Raw genomic sequence first — 6,303 nt, 5'->3', positions numbered from 1 at the left:
GTATCAGTTAATAATACTTTTGCATGGATGAATTTATTAGATACTAATAATAATAATCCTTAAAAAGCCCAACCCATAATGTTGGGGGACAGAAGAGGAAGAACAATAGAAAATAAGGGAATGCCAGACAAGGTGATGCCTAATGAGAATTTTGTGTGTGCTCAGACTGTTATCATAACTTTAAAGGCTCGGCAGTAACCCTAAAACACTAACCAATTGGGTCAATGAGTACCACCAAAATGGGTAGCATTCTTGTTAGTGTGATGCAGTTTCTTTAAGAATAAAAGAAATAGATGGAGTGACATAAAGATTCAGGATGGAGTTACTCCAAATTGTAATGATCAGTCTCTCACTAAGGACCATGACATAAATAGTGCTCTTTTCTTTCTTTTTTTTTTTTGGTACCACTAAAAAGCAAGATATACCATAAGAAATTAGAAAGACCACTATCCCATTAGCTATAAATATTTCAATGAAAATGGCACTGGCCACTAAAGAAGTGAAATCAACATGTTCATAAAATTGAAAAAAAAAGTCATTATGTTTCAGTACATCATAACAAAACTGGAAACAGATTTTTATCAATTATAATCAAGGGCATTATATATTTTTTTTGTCATTGGAACCCTCAACAATGAAATGCTGACTACTACACAGTCACAAAAAATAACCTCATTGCTAAACTTAGAATAGTTGAAATAAAAACAGGAATGGAAAAGCTACTATAATCTCTAAGGAAAAAATTGAAAAACCTGAAGGCATTGAATATATTTACTCAATACAGACTGAAGAAATTCTACCTATTGAAATGAATTAAAAAACAAACAAGATGGATTAATTTATGAATTTGAGAAGGATATGTGTGGGCATATTCATTTGTTTTTTAACTAGTATTTTATTTTTTCCAGTTACATGTAGAGAGTTTTTAGCATTCATTTAAAAAATTGAGTTCCAAATTTTTCTCCCTTTCTCCCCTCCCTCCTCTCTAAAATGTTAAGCAATTTGATAATAGGTTATATATGCACAATCATGTAACACATATTTCCTTATTAGTGATGTTGTAAATTAAAAAATCAACCAAAAGGCAAAAAAAAACCCATGAGAAAATAAAGTTAAAACATTGTCCTTTGAACTTTATTCTGACCATTTCAGTTCTTTTTCTGGATGTGAATAGCATTTTATACCATGAGTCCTTTGGAGTTGTCTTAGATCATTGTATTGCTGAGAAGAGGTAAGTCGTTCATAGATGATCATCATGCAATGTTGCTCTAACTGCTTACAATTTTCTCCCGGTTCTTTCCATTTCACTTTATATTAGTTCATGTAAGTCTTTTCAGGTTTTTCTGAAATTCACCTGCTCATCATTGCTTACAGCACAATAGTATTCCATTAATTCATATACTATGACTTGCTCATCAATTCCTCAATTGATGTGCAGCCCCACAATTTCCAATTCTTTGCCACCACAAAAGAGCTGTAAAACTATTTTTGTAGATATGGGTCTCTTTCCCTTTCTTATAATCTCTTTGGGATACAGATCTGGTAGTGGTATTGAGGGATTGAAAGGCATGCTCATTTTGATTGCCCTTTAGGCATAATTCCAAATTGTTCTCCAGAATGGCTTCATCAGTTCATAACTCTACCAACAGTGCATTAGTGTCCCAATTTTCCCATATTTTCTTCAACATTTATCATTTTCCTTTTCAGTCATATTAGCCAATCTGATAGGTGTGAGATAGTATCTCAGAGTTGTTTTAGTTTGACTTTCTCTAATCTATAGTTATTCAGAGCATTTTTTCCCCTTATGACTATACATAGCTTTGATTTCTTCATCTGAAAACTGCGTCTTCATTTCCTTTGTGAATATATGAATTGGGAAATGACTTATATCCTTATAAATTTGATTCAGTTCTCTATATATTTGAGAAATAAGGCCTTCATCAGAAACATTGGCTGGAAAAATATTTCCCAGCTTTTTGCTTTCCTTCTAATCTCGGCTGCATTGGTTTCATTTTTGCAAATTTTTTAAAATTTAATATAATCAAAATTATCTGTTTTATGTCTTGTAATGCTTTCTATCTTTGGTTTGGTTAAAAAATTCTTCCCTTCTCCATAGATCTGATAAATAAACTATAGCTTCCTCTCCTATTTTGCTTATAGTATTACCCTTTATACCTAAATCATGCTTACAGTAGAATTAGAAAAAATATCATCTTTGAGTCTAATGGAGTGAATCCTATCAACAAAAGAGTAATTTTTAAAGATCTGCCTTTTTATAACCAATATGAATGAACAATTGTTTTTCCATCAAACTGGGAAATTCTGACAAAATTTCCTTTGGTGGAAGGCATTAAGAAATTTCAGTACATGCATACAAAAGTGTGTGGCCAATAATGTGGTAAAAGCTATCAGAGGAAAATGGTAGAAGTTATTTGAAAATCTTTTGATGACTTGTAGAAATTAATTGGACAATTATATCTACCTAGTATATCCAATAAAAACTTAAACATCATTATCACCAAAAGGGAAAGAAAGAAAGAAAGAAAGAAAGAGAGAGAGAGAGAGAGAGAGAGAGAGAGAGAGAGAGAGAGAGAGAGAAAGAGAGAGAGAGGAAGGAAGGAAGGAAGGAAGGAAGAAGAAGAAAGAAGAAAGAAAGAAGAAAGAGAGAGAGAGAGAGAGAGAGAGAGAGAGAGAGAAAGAGAGAAAGAAAGAAAGAAGAAAGAAGAAAGAAAGAAAGAAGAAAGAAAGAAAGAAAGAAAGAAAGAAAGAAAGAAAGAAAGAAGAGAGAGAGAGAAAGAAAGGAAGGAAGGAAGGAAGGCTGAGAGGGAAGGAGGGAGGAAAAACATATGGAATAGAATTCAGAAAGAAATATGCAATAAATTCTATATTCCCTTAATCAAAAATTGAAAGTAAAGAGCAAAAGGTTTTAATGACTTACATAGTCAAAATACCAGAAAACAAATAAATAACTTAACATCAATTTTAAAAATATCATTATGGGGGCTTGAGAGACCAAATTAGAGGAGACAAAGCCAAAAAAAAAGGAAGATGTGGATAATTTCTGCTTATCTATATGCTTAAATGAAGTCCAGTACAATAAAAATGCTTCTTGGAATTAAAAGAAAAACAGAAATGTTGTGTGTCATGAATATAATTAATGACAGAATGGTTATACACAGGGAGGTAACAATATCTTTATTTTCTCTGAAAAACTTGTAAGTAGCAGGGCTGAGTAAGAGCAATACTTTTTGGTTCAGATATTTCCCAATGGCACATGAATCATTGTTAAAAATGCTTTACCAACTTCTTTTTACATGCAAAGACAATCCTACATTTATCGACAAAGGGCATTATATATATCTAAGACAAAAAAAAAAAAGAAAGAAAATACCAATGATTTTTCCAAGTATAAGCCAATTATATGTTTATGCACTTTATAGTGTACAAAACTTTCATAGTTTGTATTGCTAAAAACATGCAGTGTCTTGAAGAAAATACTATATTGGCAAAAGAGCACAGAAAGGGCTCCAAAAAGTCCCATGGGTGTAGGGAGCAACTCATAGATTCAGTGATTATTGAACACTGAGAAAGTGCTGTAACGCTTGTACTGCCTTTATGGATCAATGCAAAGCCTTTGCTTCAATTCTGCACTTCTGTCTCAACCATGCACTGCAATTACATAAAACAGATCTAAGCTGGAAAAGAATATTAGTACATTTTATGCTCATATGGAAAACTTACCTGTAAGTGCCAGGAACACACTAACTTCAAGATTTTTTAAAAATTAATTTGGCAACTTTTGGGAAGACAATTAAAATACCTCATGGTTCTGCCCAGATTTAAACCCATTCTGATCTCTCCTCAGTGGAACTGAGAATGATTTCCATGTTAAAGAGGATATGATACCAAAATATTTTATTAATCACTTAATGTTACATGGATGATATCATGCTACATGGTTTCCATGAAAAACAAATTGAACTGCTTCTCAATCTATGAGATCTGTCTTCAATGATATCACAATATAATTTTAACTCAACAAGTGTAATTTCATTATGAAATTTGTGTCAAGGGTATCAAGGAAATTTAGAAATCAAAGATTTTGAGCTTAAATCCAGAAGTCACATAGAACAAATTGACAAAAGTGAAATTTACAAATAGCCTAATCTCTTCCAGACAAAATTCGTCATTCACCAGTTTATAAAGGATAAAGTTGTTGCTGTGTATATCAGATTCCTTGAATCTTGAAATCAAAGCTCAATAAAAAGAACACATTTAAAGCAATAAACACTTAATATAAGTCTTAATATTTACTGATAGAACTTTGAAATAGACCATAACACAAGTAGAACATATCCTAACAAAAATTCATACAATATTAATGAAACATGTGGCCCATTATCATAACGCAGCTATGAAAAGATTAATGCTTCCTCATCAAAAATGGGAAAGAGGATTGATAAATGTTCTCTGAACACACAGAAAATAGGTTTAATACATTACAGAAATACTTTCAAAAAAGTTAATATCACTTAATAGAGCAATAGTGTAGTAACCATTGAAATTGGTTAGCCACATTTGGATTTGCCAAACATTGCTGAAATTGATTTACTGCTGGACAGAATGTATGAAACTGAAAATTCAAATGTTGAGGTACAAGACTTTACCTGTGCAACATCCATGGGATCCCAGACAATAATATGTTGACAAAGACACATTGAACAAATATCTGGGAATAATTTGTGAAAGTGAAGGGATTTATGATTGCAATTCAGGAAATGTCATTTTCACTAGAAATTATAGAAGGATTCTTCTTCTTCTTTTTTTTTTTTGGCCAGGCAATGGGGTTAAGTGATTTTCCTAGAGTCACACAGCTAGTAAGTGTCAAGTACCTCAGGCCAGATTTGAACTCAGGTCCTCCTGACTCACAGCCAGAGCTCATCTACTGTGCCATGTAACTGCCCCTAGAAGGATTATTCTTAAAGAGTCTGGACTTCATGATCACTGACAATTATGTAAAGAAAGCAAAAAAATTGCAACACTTGTCTGCAAGTTTATTAAATTTAGCACTTACTTAATAACTAGCAAACAATGACTTAGCGTTAGAATTATACATTAGTATCCCACTATCTTTCCTTAACTGGCAGATGACAAATCCTGTCACAACATATTCAGACCACAAAATATCCTGGAAAATTCAACCAAGAAACTCTATTAAAACCTAGTCATTACTACAAACTGTACTACTGTCCACAATCACCTGGATATAACATTGTTCCATAAAAAACGTTGACTTAAAAATGTCATTATATATTTTATTTTTATAATACATGTATCTATAGACTACCCTCACTTTATAAGAAGTCTCTTATAACACAGTACAAAAGTTAAATAAAACTAATATTACAATGACTTCAGTTGAAAGCACAACCTTTTACATCTATAACACCCCACCTCTCTATGTTTAAAAATTGAAAGAAATCTGTTTTTTCTCAGTCCCCATCCCATTGAAAAAATGAGAAAAAAATCTGTTGTAACAAATATGTATAATAAAGCAAAAACACATTTCTTTAATAGAGATAGATATTTCCTTTTTCAATGTGGTAAGTATTGAAAGAAAATAGATTTCTATTTTTTTAAAGTGTGAGGGGGGTACTATAGATCTATGCATATAAAGCTATGGATATGTGTGTGTGTGTATATATATATGTATTTATATATGTACATATATGTACGTGTACATATATATTTGGATATAGGTAGCTAGCTATATCCATTTGTATGCACATATGTATCGATTTATATCATCTCTACGTCTATCTCTGTCCTCAAAATCTGTTACATCTCTGAATGATAGTATGTTTCATCATTGGAATGGAATCATCTGGAATAATGAGTAGTTATTATCTGATTATCCTTACAGCATTTAACATTTTTAAAATATGGTTACTATACAAATTGTTCTTCTATTTCTGATCATCTCATTCTTTATCAGTTCAAAAAATCCTCAATATTGTTCATTTTTAGTTTAATTGCTTTAATACATATTGCTGTGCTAAATACTCATAATCTAAAGCTATGTGGAACAACATGTCTCTTGAGATATAGGAATTTGGCAGAATGAATAAAAATCACATGGAGAACAGTATGAGGTATATATGATCCTTGTTTTCCTGTCTGCTACTGAAATTATTCTGACAATGTTTTCACTGTGTATGAGGTAACAAATTATTTTATTCAATTCCAAAAAGGAGTTATTTTGTCTACCTGCACCCTAGTCTGCATAACACTAAATTTTATAAG

This window comes from Phascolarctos cinereus, unplaced genomic scaffold, assembly GCF_003287225.1.
Source record: "Phascolarctos cinereus isolate Bilbo 61053 unplaced genomic scaffold, phaCin_HiC Scaffold_5;HRSCAF=322, whole genome shotgun sequence".
NCBI classification, from domain to species: Eukaryota; Metazoa; Chordata; class Mammalia; order Diprotodontia; family Phascolarctidae; genus Phascolarctos; species Phascolarctos cinereus.
This window is presented reverse-complemented; position numbering follows the sequence as displayed.